Genomic DNA, 16,273 nt, shown 5'->3' with positions numbered 1-16,273 from the left:
GGTAATATCCAGAAGAAAACTGTATAGAACCTAGAATGACATGTCTTCTCTATCACAGGCTTTTTTTTTCAGAACCATTTGGAGCAAAATGTGAGCTCATTCTCTGAGAACTCACTTGTATCCTACGTGGTATGCATATCAAATCCTCTCACTTCTCTCTGAACACAGTTGCACTCATTTAATTTTAGATAATACATACATTTGTCTGCCTAGTGAGGATACATATTTCACCACTGGAAAATTTATTTATTTATTTTTTTTACCACTGGAAAATTTAAACAAACCCTCTGCTTTTCATAGATTTCTTGATGATAATTCCCAAAGCAGAGTTTAAGTCATTCAGGATGCGTTCTTTAATTTTTCCCTATTGATGATATAAATAAGGAAATGGGCCCCCAATGGAAAGTATCTTCTTTCTGTCTTCGGTCAGGAGTGTTATCAATTTGTTACATAGAGTTTTAATTCTGATTTGGTATTTATTATTAAATGGATATAAGGAAAGGGATATTTATGTTATATTATGTGGCCTTATCCTCAGCTTTAGATCACATGGGACACTCTAATATTTCTTTCCATCAGTTCTTTTAGTATTCAGTATTCTACATACATTTAATCGTATACTTTAGGCTATTGTATAATAATGATTTAGGGGCTATTGACATAGTCTCAGAGGCTAACTCAGTTGTAACACTTAAAAATTATTAGTTCTAAAATGAATATGTCCTTGGAAGAAATTCATGTCATATCAAAAATGAAAAAGTAGAAGGTGAAAGTTTCCCTTTATCGGAATGGTTGAATTATGTCCACCAAGCATCCTACTTGCTAAAATAATTATGTGCTCGTAACAAAGCAATGGTTTCACATTCTGGCAAACTAATTTAGATATTAGAAATAATTTAGATATTATGACCAGGACAATAGTCACATTGGTCATTATAATTGGGAACAACAAGTCTGCCTCAAATTGCCCTGTCCTGTTGATTCCTGTACTGTTGTATCATGAGAGGAATGGTATCTGAATACGAATGGAAAAAGAACAGCTTTGGACATGGTGAAGGAGGAGAGAGATGCTGCTGGATTAGAAGATAATTACTTTGGGGATGAGAGGTGGGTTTCTGGTAAATGCAACCAGATACTTTTGGGTGTGGTTAGTGAGGTGAGTCAAAGCCTTTTTTTTTTTTTTTTTTTACCTTCCACATAGCCCTCCCCTCCTTTACGTCCTGAACCACAGACTGGGGTTTGAGCAATTCAGGAATGCATTCCTTAAGTTATCTTTATTGTGTATGAAGATGGTGGAAATTCCTGTGAAGTTTGTTTTGTTTTGTTTTGTTTTGGGAGTGGGGGTGGGGGATTGGGTTTGCCTCCAGTCATTGTAGTCGCCAGTTTGGTCTTTCTGTGGATTTTCATGAGTATTTTAATTAGCAGTCTGAAGAAGGTGAATTAGGCACTGCTAGTCTTGTCGCTATGATAACAAAGAAGGCCTTGAATATTTTATAAATCTTTGTCATGGAGGCTAAGACCAGAATTTAAATGGAAACTTGTAGGATATTTATCCAGACAGGAGATTGAAACATACTGCACTTGTGTTATTTCTGCCCTCATTTATCCCCTACAGCTTCCACATACTAATTCATTATGGCATGAACAATATGGGACTATGGTTTTCAAAACCAGGTTTTATAGGACTGTGCTCTATTTCTATTTGGGAGGATGGGGTGGCTCAAAGGAGAAAGCACTGGACTTGAATATAGAAGATAGGAATTTGAGTACTAGTCTGTCGGTTAGGAGTTGTGTGCAACAAAGACAAATTACTTAAATTCAGAGCTTCAGTTTCCTTATCAGCAAAATGAGATTAGCAATACCTACCTCCTGGGGTTATTGTGAGACTCAATGAAACACTATTGAGGACAGTATAGAACCACCTGATAATGGCAAACAACGACAGCGTGGTCCTTGCCCTCATAGAGCTGGCTATCAAGTGACATAGTCAGTGTCGAATAATCAATACGACAAGGAATGTAAAATTGTACCTGTGACAGGTGCTATGAGGAGAAGCTCTTTTTTCTCATACTACATATCCCATCTTCCAAAAAGAATCTATTGTCTCTGCTTTCAAAATGTAGGCCGTCCTCACTTCATGGTTCCAAAAGACATGGATTTCAGTTATAGGGGTTTAGTTCGATAATACCGGTTCTCCAACAGCATGGTTCAAATTTCAGTTACTGCAGTATATAAACTATGAACTATGAGTAATTAAATAAAGTACAAACTTTGCAGCTAGGTCTTCAGTCCACAAATCCCCACATAAATAACAGATGCGCATCCTCATCTATGACCAATCATGTCACCTCATTTAATGCCTGTGGGCAGCTAGTCACTGCATACCTGTTATTCAGTTCATGCACAGACAGCAAAGCGTGTAATTATGTTGCCTCTTTGTCTCTTAGTGATAAACCCGTTCGACCTTTTGCAAAAGCGAGTAATTAAAAGAAAGAATTGAGCCACAAAGATGAGCGTGCTATAAAGAAATGAAAATTGATAATGCTGGAAATGAGATTCAAATCCAATATAAATGCAGTAATAGAAGAAATACCTGTCCGTGGGAACATTGGCATTGCCATATTTCAAGTGGCTCTAGATTTTTAGCCAGCGAGACTTAGTTAAGGTACCCTTATCAACATCACTGTGGAAGTGGTTGTGACAAAGAGGATGGAGATGTTCCAGGGGACATGATGCTGACAAATAAGTTCTCACTAAAAGACCTCAGTGGTATTTCGATACATTGAAAGTGCAAGGGGATAAACTGTTGGAAGTGGATCCAGTTTAGAGACTAATAGTTCACCAAGGCATGGAGAGATATTTGCTCATTATTATAAGTAATGCAAGAGGAATTAGGCAAATTTTGTCCAAATTACCCTTGATAATATTTTTTTAATGAAGGAGTAAAAGATGAAATCTCAATGTTTCTAATGTTTTAAATGACAGTGTTCTAAATAAATAATAGTTGTGCTATTTTTTCCACTTAACCTGTAGATTCATAACTGACAGTAGAGAGTTTTTAATGCCTTGAGAAAAATTTTTAAAGGTTGGGGAACCAGTTTTTCCCACTGATTACCAAGATCAATTATTAAGATGCATGGTTCTAGTTTGCATGGACATATTTATAGTTCTGCAGTCCTTTCCAAGCAGGAAATACCTGGTTATAAAAAAATTCACTGACCGCAACTGCTACCACTTTGATCTGAACCACCATCACCTTTTGCCCGGATTATTTCTATAATCCCTGAACTGTTCTGTTGTTGTTGTTGTTGTTTTTCTCTGCTCCTGGCCTTGGGCTTCTGCAGCTTGTTCTCAATACAAAACCAGAGATCCTGAACAACGTGTGACCGATCATTTTATGCTTCTGCTAATGGCTTCCCATATTACTCAGAGGGGAACTCACAGTCCTTACTTTTTATAAGACCTCTTGTGATTTAAGTTTTTGGCACTTTTCTGGCCTCATTTTTTGTTTTCTTCTTAGTTTCTCTCGGCTCCAGCCAAAGAGGGCAACTGGTTTTTTTCAACTCATAAGGCATGTGTCTGCCTTAGGGTCTTTGCACTCTCCATTCTGTCTCTGGAATGTTCTTCCTCTGATAGGCTTTACTCAGAGGATCATCTCCATGGTGACTTGCCCTGGGAATACGCTCTAAAATTCACCCCCTCACTGAATATTTCTCATCCCATCTTTCCTTCTTTACTATTATTTATTTTTTACCTTAGCAAACATCAGTACCATTATATATTTTACTTTTTTATATTGTTAATTTTTTTCTAACACTCACTACAGTATAAGCACAAAAAAGACAGATGTATTAGGCTCTACCTTATATCCCCCGTACCTACTATAGTGCCCAACATGTGGGGGGTGGCCTCGAAACATCTGGCAAATTAATGTTGAGTGCATGATTGAGAGCTTACAGTTTTTAGCGTTTTACAGAAATAAAATTATTTTTTGGATCATAATAATGTGATTTGACAAGTAAATGTGTGTATTTTTTGCCTGAATATTAAATTCCACCAGAAGATGAAAACAACTATAGCTTTACCTTCAATGACAAATATATTATCATTTAGCTCACTATTAATCTTCTGTTTGTGTGTGTTGATGACAGTTATACCTGAGTCCATTTATAAATCTGGCATCATAATTTTAATTAATTCTATTATTCCTTCGCTGTCTTCGATGCCTTGGTTCAGCAGACAGTGTAGGCTCTAGATCATGGTGTGTCATATTATGTACTGAGCATGTTCTTAACAATGTGAAATGGTGATTGGTTTTCAGTGGACTGAAAAAACGGCTATATTTTGGTAGGGCGCAAAATATTCCATAACCACTTGGTGATAAACAAATAAATCCCCATTATCTGCTCTTGCCTCAAACTGCCATCTTCAATAATTACTTTGTCGCTCTCATTTGTTTTTTTGACTAAGAAGAGGTAGTCAACTTCTAAGCATTTATTCCTTGAGATTTTATACATTTTCCGTTAACATTTTACTTTGAAATAACTTCAGATTACAGAAAAGTAAAAATAGTAAAAAGAATTCATATATATATCTACGACCCATGTTCTCTAGATGTTAACATTTTACCACGTCTGTCTTATCATTCTTCCTACTGTATGTGTGTATATGTGCATACAAATATCGTTATTGTTCCCCAACCATTTGAGAGGAAGTTGCAGGCATATGCCACTTTAGCCCTAAATATTTCAGTGTGTATTGCTAAAAACGAGGATGTATTGTTACATAATCTCAGTTTAATGATCAAAACCAGGGAATTTATAAATTTTTTTTAAATTTTTATTTATTTATGATAGTCACACAGAGAGAGAGAGAGAGAGAGGCAGAGACATAGGCAGAGGGAGAAGCAGGCTCCATGCACCGGGAGCCCAAAGTGGGATTCGATCCCGGGTCTCCAGGATCGCGCGCTGTGCCAAAGGCAGGCGCTAAAGCGCTGCGCCATCCAGGGTTCCCAAAACCAGGGAATCTATAATGTACTTTTGGGCAAAGCATTTCTAAAACTGTATGTGTTGGTAACGGATACCATCCTGATTATTATTACGTCTACAATTTAATCCACCTTCAAAGGGAGCATTATGTCATCGTTGCCTTTTGTTCTTATTTTATAAATTTTTCTTCAAATGATGTCAAAGTGAAGCTTATTGCATCCTGACAATGATTGTATCACACCGTTTCTTCCTTGCGAATTTAAAGGAGCAGATCAAAAGTCACTCTGAGACCTCCCAGAAATAACACATCTGTCTCAGTTTTTAGAGTTACTATTTTTGGTCTGGTAAAATTAGATAAGACCCTTGGGATTCAAAGGTTTGTGATGAGCGATTTTGAATGTTCACAGAGCTGTTTCTCCCCACAAATTATGATGTGCTTTTGTTACTGTGAGGTCATGGTACTGCCCCCCGCCCTGCCCCACGCACTGTATCATATCAGCTTTTATAGTGTAATGAACATATGACGGTTTCTTTTCCTATTCTGCTCTTTTGATTTGTTCCTCCCATCCCAATGGCTGCTGAAAAACTTCCTACGAGTTCTTTGCAGACAGGTCTCACTTGGCACATTTGCTTGCCAGAGCCTCCCAAATCACATTTGCTGGTTAGTCATCTATTATTTTTCCTTTGTCCTCCTTTCCTTTTTCCATTAGGACCTATGGGTGGTAACACATTTCTTGCCTCTAGTCCCACATTCCTGCTTTATCCCTTGTGGTTCCTTTATATCCCAGTCACACCTATGTAAGCAATCCCTTTCTAAATAAATTCTCATCAGATTAAAATTATCTCATTTTCAGTGTGCCATTTGTTTCTTGAGAGGATCTTGGCTTATCCAGTGCCCTGTTTAGAAGCAAGTTTTCAAATCCTTTCAGCTAATATGATCCTAAGGGTATAGAGTGTATGTGTGCAAGTATGTGCATAATCCACTTAGACACAAACCACATTTGTGAACATATATTTATAATTATTCTGTATATTCAATTTTCATAACATTTTATGCATCACGTAACCTTTTTATATGATATTAGTCTTTGGAGCTCTCCTTTTTAATAATTGCAATCTTTTGCATGGTGGCTGATTATAACATAATTAAGTTACACATTTTCCTCTTTGGAAACATTTAGGTCTCCCTAAACCTTCAAATTTCTCTCCTATTTAATGCTTTGACCAAACTTACGAATCCATCATTTTTTTGCATTTTTGTTTCTCACTTTTGTTCGTATCTTGTCTTCTTCCTTGTTCCCTAACCCTGACATTCCTTTCTTCTTCAAAGTAGATTTTTCTTTTTTGTCCAAGGCTCTCCTTACACTCTCTTTATCTATGAAGTATTTATTTTTTATTTATTTAATTTCTATGAAGCTTTTAGAAGCTTATAGAAGATCCTTCTGCAGACCTGAACTATATATACTCTTGAATTTGAATGAAAGGGCAAAGAAGAATGAAGCATCAAGGGATAGTTTTCCTAGCTGAGGGGTTTTCTTTGCTTTACCCCATTGTTTGAGTGCCAGGCCGAAGCTTCTGTAGGATGGGTCGAGATCTATGTCAGTCTTGGAATTGAGGCCTGTGTTGGGCTTAGCAGCTCTCATTCCCCCAGGCTTATGAGACCACCTGCAATCTCAGCCTGTGCAGGACTAGGACTTAGTCTTGGGGTTCACTTGGACTCTTGGGACTGGCTACTTGCTCCAAATCTCTCTTTCCCATTGCTCTTCGCTGTGTTCTGAATGCCAGCCTCTCTGGTCCATCTGTTCTTTCTGGTCCTTTCTCCCTGTGCCTGTGACTGCCCTTCTCCCCTACACTGTGCTCTCTGCCTAGGGAAACCCCTGCTACGTAGTGAATGAGTCTTCTCCTTAATCTGTAACTCTCCATAGATCTTGCCTATGACTAAAATAAAAGCAAGTCTCCCCCAAGTGTGCTGCTCCTTTCATGAGCATGATCAGAGGAACAACAGGGAGGAAAGTAGAAGCAATCTCTAATTTTTAGGCCTATTCACTTGTACTTTATTGTAAAAAAAAAAAAATTGTTCTACTTTGAGGCTTACTCTCTTCGGATGCTGACCAGTGACTCTCATTGACTGGTCCATCTATCCACCTTCATCAACAACACTGGCCCCTGGCTCCGTCATTTCCTTCGCCCTCAATCTCACATCCACTCTTGGTCTTTCATATCTACTTTGGAGGCCCTTCTAACCACTAGTAGATATACTCATGTGAAACCAAAATTCATCGACTTTTTTTTTTTTTTCTAAAGCAGTAAGATAAAATTTTTGAACTACTAAATTTTGACTGCTAAAAATGGTAGTCTGTATAATTGTTTAGAAATATTCAGGCCCTAAAGGAGAATAAAACACTCCACTTCTTTGAATTGAGGAGTAGCCAAATAACTTTCTCTGGCCAGTGAAACACAAATGGACCAATCGTGTTAGTGTCATTCACAAGCTTCACTGGCCAATGGCTCATTACATTTTTCCTGCTTCTGAGGTTGCTGAGATACGATGTAAATGTGCAATAGACTTGTTTTAAACTGCTGATATTTTCAACACAATTTAGGGTGTACTGATGGATATATTGAGAAATAGAGATTGTTCTCTTCCCAACCAAAAAATGTTTCATCTACAAGGGCCTTTATTTTCTACCCAAGATATTCTGTGGTGGTGACTATGTGTGTATGTGTTTCCTAGTTTTTGAGCATAAAGCATATTGAATTTCTCCAAGATAAAGGAGCATATACACAGAGAGCTTCCCTTTGGTGGGTAAGTTTTTTCCACTACTTGCCTCAAATGGGAACCTTACTGGAATAAGTCCTGTTATTTCAGGACTGAGAAGGGGGTTTCCTCTAAAAAAATATATATATATTAGACGTTTCTCCTTTTTTTCCCCCTTACTCCAATGTGTGTACATCCCTTCTTGGGATGGAATGACCAGAGCTATGCTAGAATACTTGATTTGACAATTAGAACATCAGCTCCAAGGTTCAGAAACAATCCTAATAATATTGATCAATTAATTCTCTATCTTCCTAAGAAAATGAAGAGCTGTTGTGTGTCCAATATCCACACAAAGCTCCTTGGCTGATTAATAAGACCATTTAAGAGTTTTGCTTTTTCTTTCTTTTTTTAAAAAAAGATTTTATTTATTCATTTGAGACAGAAGGATGGAAAGAGTGTGAGAGAGAGGGGGAGAGAGAGAGAGAGAGAGAGAGAGAGAGAGAGATCATGAGGAGGGGGAGAGGAAGAGAGAGGAGAAGCAGATGCCCCACCAAGCCGGGAGCCTGACATGGGGCTCAGTCCCAGGACCGGGAGAGATCACGACTCCAGCCAAAGGCAGACACCTAACCATCTGAGCCACCCAGGCACCCCTTAAGAGTCTGAATAAGGACTAATATTTGGAATATAACATTCATTCTGACGTCTTGTTTAGTCTCCATTTCTTGTTTTCCTCATTCCAGAACTAGATCAATTGTCTTATCCTTTTTCCCCCTCTTTGGTTGAAGCTCTTGAACACGGCATCCTCTTTTTTCTTGAGGTATCATTCACTGTCTGCCTCAGTGGTGTGCTGGAGCCGACTCCCTCGGCCTCCCGAGAACAGATTGTATTTTTCTTCCCAACTTCAGGTTCAGTGGCTTCACATTGAGTGCAGTGACTTCAGCCATGGTGGCTGATTTACAGAGAAAATAAAACACATTGGCTTCCTATATTTAAATTTTCATCCCCATATGTGTAACCATATGGACACTTTTCATCCAGGACTTGAACCTAAACCTCCTTCCCCCCTTCAGCTCTAGCCATCTCCCTGAATTCCATTTCCGCTGCTCATTCCCAAGCCCATATCCTCCTTGACGTAATTTGGAACTGAGTCATCCCTGAAATAGTAGACCAAATACCCTACCCTGAGTTCATACCCTATTATCCTCAAGCTCTTCCTCTCATTGCACCAATTTTTCAGAACTCCAACCCATTTATTCTTCCCCTTCCACGAATATATCAGCCCTTTTCTGTCTATGCTTCTATTTCTGACCAGCCTAGTCCCCACAATCCAACACATCGATTATCATTTTTTTTTCTCCCTTAATCCCTTTAGTTCCCATGTGGATCAATCAATCCCTGTAACCTGTGTGCTGCAGGCTGTTGAACGCAGAAGTTCAAGAAGCCACGGAGAAGCAGCTCTACATATTTGTGTTTTGTGACTCAGGGGTTGGGTTGGCAAATGTTTTCTGTAAAGAGATGTGTAGTGAATATTTTAGGCTTCGTGGGCTGCATACCATCTCCTTTTGTGTCATTTCCTCTTTTGTGTGATACTTTACAAATGTAGAACTCTTAGCTTGGAAGTTTATAAAAACAGGCCAATGCCTGGAATTAAGAGCCAACACCTGCTCTTACCTCAGACTGACGCACGGCAGTGCATGGCAATTCTTGTTGAAAGCCTCCATCTGCTCCCGTTCTCCACAGCAGCCTCTCTTAATTTTGACCATCACAAGGTTCTTATGCAGCTTGCCCTGTGCCTCAGCTTCATAGCAGACCATGCCTTACTGTTCGTGAGTAGGCCTTTGCCTACCTGTTTTTCTCATCACCTTCTCACATCCTTCTGTTCCTACTGCCATTTCAAACAAATCGAGACCTTTTTCATTTTGAAAGACCACCATGGACTCCAAAGTCTCAAAATACCACTATAGCATACAATGTTCCCCCATAAACTATGAAGTGTACCCATAAATATAAATTGCCCCACAAAGCCCTAATGAGGAATGCTACATGACAGACAGTCATTGGCATACTCACTGGCAAGGAGGTGTTCCCAATTTGGATATGGATATGGTCATACCTCAGCAACATTACAGACTATTACATGTCCCCTTCATGGTTGCTTGGAGGAGCCAAATTTGTGAAGATAAAACTCCTGAGCGCTGGAGACTTTCTGTATTTACAATTCTGGAAAAGATCTTTAGACTTTCTGTCACTAAAAAAAAAAAAAAAAAAAAAAAAAAAAAAAAAAAAAAAGACTTTCTGTCACTTCCTACTTTGTCACATGAGGTTCCCCCTGCCTAGAAGACACTTCAGTTACCCTCACCCCCTCTTCACCTGGGTAGGCCCTATTTCTGGGATAACTGGGTCAAAGTATACAAGCATTAAGACACCTCATGATGCATATCTTTGGATTATTTGTCAGAAATATTTATCAGTTTAAACTGCCACTCACAGTGTGTAAAAGTGTCCTTTCTATCAAACGGGGGACATATTTTTACTATTGTGTTTCAAAATGTGTTAACCGAGTTGTTTTAGAAGAATGTTTAAACCATATAACTGCTGACATGTTTGACCCCAGTGCTTTATTCTGTGAGTGTTTGGTATGCTATAATTATAGTTACTAATAGCTCCCATAATTCTTTACCTCGGTTTAGTCTATGGAATTACTTCAGCACTTTGGGAAAAATTATCCTGGGGTTGTTATAAAATTTGCTTTGCTAGCCATGCGTGGCACCTGAGACTGTAGGTATTTAAGTGATTACTTCTTGGGATGTGCTCATCCGAGTGCAAATGAGTTTGGCTCTGAACAGATTTTAGCAGGCGTTTGACAGCTTGGATGACTGGCACATTGTCATCTTCATAACACACCTAAAATGTGGAGTGCCAAAACTCACAAACAGGTCGGGTGTAGTTAAGATCTGAGACCTTGTCCAACTTAGTTAATGTTTTAAATCATAGCAGCATAAATATGCCAGCTTTAATTAAAATTATGGCCTGTGATGTAAAATATGATTATCTTACCTACAGATATATATTTTATTTTAAATTCAATACTCATGTTAAAATGTGTTTTTGTAAGACTGGTGTGTGGTGTTGGATTGATAGCTGGTTGGTGGGACTGGAAACCTCCTTGGGCAAAAGGGGTAATTTTGACCTACTGACCAGCACTTTCTTACTCTGAGCATTTTGAGTTCTTATTGTTTTTGTTCTAGGGCTAAAACTTGGAGGATTTTTATTGATGAGGAACAAAATCCGTTTTGTTATATCACATGTAAATAATAGACATTAGCAAAACACAACAAAGGGGCCCTGGACAAAATCAGTGATTCATAACACATAAAACACTCTTTTCTGGAAATTTAATAAAGAGGACTTTGAATCCTCTTTATTAAGGGTAGTTGCCCCCTTATCTGTGGTTTTGTTTTTGCAGTGTCGGTTACTCTGGCAACCGCGGTCCGGAGGCAGATGACCCCCCTTCTGATGAATCATCAGAAGGCCAATAGAAGACTCACCCTACCCTAGGCTGTGTCACAAAGCCTACGTCATTCCTGTCACTCAGGCGTTTGATCATTTCACATCATCGTGAGAAGGGTGAGGACACTATGATAAGGTGTTTTGGGAGAGACCGTAGTCACATAACCTATTACAGGGTGTTGTTATCATTGTTTTATGTTATCCTTTGGGACTGTGGCTAATCTGTTGCCATGTCTAATTTATAAATTAAACTTTTCAGTTATGTAGGTCACGTGGGTCTGTACCATCCCTGGTTTCAGGCTCTCCTCCATCCACCCCCACTTGGAATATATCCCCTGGGAAAAAAGGAGCAGGGCTGTAGGGATGGTTCTGGCTTTAGTACTTCTTTATCTAGTACCTGTGTTATCTTAAAGCCCTGAAGAGAAGAGCTGAGAGAGACGACAGTGAGTTTTTAATTTCCTCATTTCGTTTTTCCAGACAAGGAAATTGAGATGCAGAGACTTGTCCATGATCTCACAATGAGACACGTTTGAGGCAGAGACCAGAAGGCAGATTAAAAAAAAAAAAAATCCAGTATAAATTAAGTGTTAGATTAGGGTCAGGTGTACAGTACAGTGATTCAGCAATACTCTATGTTACTCAGCGCTCATCACAGTAACTAATCCCCCTCACCTTCACCCATCCTCCCACCCACCTGCCCTCTGGTATCCATCAGTTTGTTCTCTAAAGTCAAGAGTCTGTTTTTTGGTTTGTCTTTTGTTTTCTTTGTTTTGTTTCCTACATTCCACATTTAGAATTATGTTTTTCTATGGTTTTGTTTTTTTCTCTGACTTATTTCACTTAGCATTAGACACTCTAGACCCATCCACGTTATTGCAGATGCCAAGATCTCATTCTTTTCCATGGCTGAGTAATATTCCAGAAGGCAGATTTTTTTTTTCTTTTTTTTTTTTTTTTTCATTTTCACTTTTGCAATCTCTCTTTGATGATACAGAAAACAGGTCTGTCTGGTAGTTTGAATTATTTGAAATCTGAATGACTGATGTTTCTTAAACATGCTATAATTTATGTATTATAGTGAGTTTTATTCTTCCCTAGTATATGTTAAGCAATTTTACATTAATTCCAAAACTGATTTATGATCTGGGTAGCTTGGGTGACTTTCTTAATCTTTCTAAACTTTCATTTTCTCATGTGAAAGAGGAAGATAATATCGACCTTGCATGGTTGCTTAAAGTTTTAGAGACGATGTATATAAACACTATAGGTACTCAAGATATAGTGGCTAGGGATAAAAAAAAAAAAACTGCAGCTAATATTCATTGATACATATTATTGTTTAGTACTTTACATGAAATATCTCTTTTGATCACTTAGACTGTTTTGATGAAGATTACCATTTAAAAATATATTTAGCATTGCTCAAAAGCGTGTTCTAATTCATCTTCTGGAGTGTTTACATTCATGTAATCAGAAGAGCCAGTTTTCTGAACCTGAAGCGACAGCGTCCCTGCTAGATAGAGCCTTCCTTGTGTATGATCATTTTGTAGACATCTCTGGATCACCATAGACCCTGCCCCTGATCATGACACTGTATTGCTTTACGTGGAGGTGTATTCGATTCCTATTAGTCTTGTAACAAATCACAAACTTAGAAGTTTAACATAAGACAAATGTGTTATCTTGCAGTCCTACAGATTAGAAGGCCTACACGTGTCTGTCTCGCTCAGCTAGAATCAGAGGGTTGGCTCGGCTGCGTTCCCTCTGGAGTCTCTAGGGGAGAACATATTTCTGTGACTCTTTCAGCTTCTAGAGATTGCCCTGGCTTGTTGGCCCCATTCTTCCATCTTCAAAGCCTGTATAACATTAGGCCATACTTGTCCCAGGCTGTTATCTTTCTGGTTCACTCTCTTCTGTCTCCCTCTCGCATTTTAAAGACCCCCCGAGATTACATAAGGCCCATTTAGATAATTTGGGAACATCTTATTTTAAGATCATGGGACACCCGAGTGACTCGGTGGTTGAGCATCTCCCTTAGGTTCAGGTCGTGGTCCTGGAGTCCTGGGATTGAGTACCACATGGAGTCTTGGGATTGAGTCCCACATTGGGCTCCCCGCGGGGAGCCACTTCTCCTCTGCCTGTGTCTCTGCCTCTCTCTCTCATCGTGTGTTTCTCTCATGAATAAAATAAATAAGTCTTAAAAAAAAGATCAGCTGATTACCGACCTTCATTACACGTGCAACCTTAATTTCCCTTTACCATGTAACATAATGTAGTCACAGGTTCTTGGGATTAAGACACAGACATCTTTGGGTGGGTGGGGGGCATGATTCTGCTAACCACAGGAGAGTGCCTCAGAAGCAGTAGAAGTTGCTAGTTAGGAGCTCGATAATCTTACTTTATGCTCTCCATGGAAGAATCTGATAGCATGGACATGTCCTTCAGCTGCTCGTTTCGTCATCAGTGCTGCTTTGCAAATGGGAGATTTCCTTTTGCCAGCAAAATTGTCTTATATAGCATTTGTGTGCAGCAACATACTTAAGATGTGTTAGTATTATAATCCCTACTATATCTCAACAATTTACCCTCAATGAGACAGTGTGATAGGGGAAAAAACAGTTTTGGGGGGAAGGGTGGGGACTGGGTATCACCCATACTTTACTTTTTTTTTTTTTAATTTATTTTTTATTGGTGTTCAATTTACTAACATACAGAATAACCCCCAGTGCCCGTCACCCATTCACTCCCACCCCCCGCCCTCCTCCCCTTCTACCACCCCTAGTTCGTTTCTCAGAGTTAGCAGTCTTTACGTTCCCATACTTTACTTTGCATGCATCCTGACCCTCGTTGTGGCTAGGAGAACAAGGTGGGAGGCAGATGAGTCTAGGATTGAGTCTCAATGTCAGCTACATGACCTCAGGGCAAGTATTTACCTCTTATAAACTACAGTTAGTTCATATACAAAATGGAAACGTGAGTGCTCTTTTATAGGTTTCTTGTTATGAAATGAAGTAACGCCTGCGAAGTATTTACCATAGTACCTGACTCATAGAGGACCCCATTAGTGTGGGCGACTTGCTAGTTTCATCTCTGTGAAGTTTAGTTCCCTTACCTGCAAGAAAAGTTTGGTTTAGTTTCTTCACCCAGTTCTGATAAGGTGTATAGATTTTAATAGGTACTAAATATCTCTGCTATAAATGCTAGACATCCATTTAGGTTTTTTATTTTTATTTTTGTTTGCGATGGATCAGATAAGGTATATGCTTTTAGGATACTATCCTTTTTGCTTTAGGTTGCAAACTTAATGGCATATTTGGTTATAGAACTCTTTTTGATTAAAAACATCTCTACTGGGATGCCTGGGTGGCTCAGCCAGCTGAACATCCAATTCTTGATGTCAGCTCAGGTCTTGATGTCAGGGTCATGAGTTCAAGCCCTGCGTTGGGCTCCATGCTGGGCATGGGGCCTACTTAAAAAAACAATCAAACTACACTATTTCTGTACCAGTTTCCCTTTTCTTCACATTAAATATTATTTATTTGCCTTTCATCTTTGTTTTCTTTATCATTTTGGCTAATAGTTTGTCTAATTAGCCTTACTTATTTTTAAACCAGCTTTTAGTTTTTTTGGACTATTTTTCTTGTTTTTAAACATATCGCCAAATTCTGCTTTTATTACTTTATTTCTTATACTTTGTATTTTTTCTTACTGTTCTTCTAATTTCTTGAGATGGGTAGCTAGTTACTGATTTTCACTCTTTTTCTAAAAAAAAACATGCAGTAAAGAGTGTACATTTTCTTCTGAGTATTGCATTAGCTGTATCTCACAAGTTTTGATATGTAGAATTTTCATTATTAATTATATTTTGAAACTACCATTGTAAGAATTATAATCTATGTATCATTTAGATGTGTTTTTAAAAAATTTCTAAATATATGGGGCTTTTTGCTTTAGCTACCAATCTTACAGTATTTACTCAGTGATTATGGTCTGAATGATAGATATTCTTTGATATTTGTTGAAATTTGTCTTGATTTCTAGTAGAGGGTCAAATTTTGTAAATCCCCTATGTGGGCTTGAAAAAAATGTGCATTCTTAGTTGGTGTATATGCATAATTTGATACACCACATACTGATATTTTGTCCTTGACTTATCAATTAGTAGGAAAAGATTATTAAAATCTCTCACTATGAGGGTGACAAAACATGAGAGACACCTAACTCTGGGAAATGAACAAGGGATAGTGGAGGGGAGGTGGGTGGGGGTTGGGGTGACTGGGTGATGGGCACTAAGTGGGGCACTTGGTGGGATGAACACTGGGTGTTATGCTATATGTTGGCAAATTGAACACCAATAAAAAAAAAAAAGATTTGGGTTCAGCTTATATTCGGGCATGAAGAAATCTGGAGTATCTGGTACCTATGCTTTAATAATCTACTTTGTAAATTTAGCATATTTTAAATACATTGCTGTTTATATCCACAAAAAAAATCTCTCACTATGATTATGACATTATTAATTTATTCTTGCATCTCAATTGAGTTTTGCTTGCTATATCTTGAAGCTATTTTGATAGGTATAAACAAATTTGTAATTTTTTTGTCTTGAAAGTTTGTTAAATTATTAATGCTTTCAATATATAATGACCTTCTATATTTCAAAATACCTTTTGGCCCTAAATTGCATTTTGTCTGCTATTAATCAGGAACTACAGTTTTTGTTTACTTGTTTGTTTTTGGGCCAGGTATCTTTTTGCTCCCATTACTTTCACTGTGTCTTTGTATTTTAGGTGACCCTCTTTTAAATATGTGTAAGTGAATTTTTTTGTTTATTCAACCTTTGAGTTTGTAACTGATCTGTTTTTATCTTCATCGAAAATTGTGTTTTGTAATTGAGATATATTTGACATATAACATATGTTTTCAGGTTTACAAGGTGATTTAATATTTATATATATTGCAAACTGATCATCATAAGACTAGTTAACATCCATCATCACATAGTTACACTGTT

The 16,273-nt window shown here is 38.1% G+C and overlaps 1 long non-coding RNA gene across 8 annotated transcripts in view; it reads left to right on the top strand.

Annotated features, from left to right (window-relative positions):
* Positions 1-16,273, top strand: part of LOC144324308 (uncharacterized) — a 253,334-nt gene that overhangs the window by 25,683 nt on the left and 211,378 nt on the right. The window contains exon 4 of one of the 8 annotated variants that reach the window (XR_013389844.1): positions 11,216-11,376. The exons of the other annotated variants lie outside the window; for them this stretch is intronic. This is a non-coding gene — a long non-coding RNA (uncharacterized LOC144324308). The remainder of the gene's footprint in view (positions 1-11,215; positions 11,377-16,273) is intronic. 8 annotated transcript variants of the gene reach the window in all.

This window comes from Canis aureus, chromosome 11 (assembly GCF_053574225.1).
Source record: "Canis aureus isolate CA01 chromosome 11, VMU_Caureus_v.1.0, whole genome shotgun sequence".
Taxonomy (NCBI): domain Eukaryota; kingdom Metazoa; phylum Chordata; class Mammalia; order Carnivora; family Canidae; genus Canis; species Canis aureus.
Note: the sequence above shows the minus strand (reverse complement) of the source record. Positions and strands in the feature narration are given on the sequence as shown.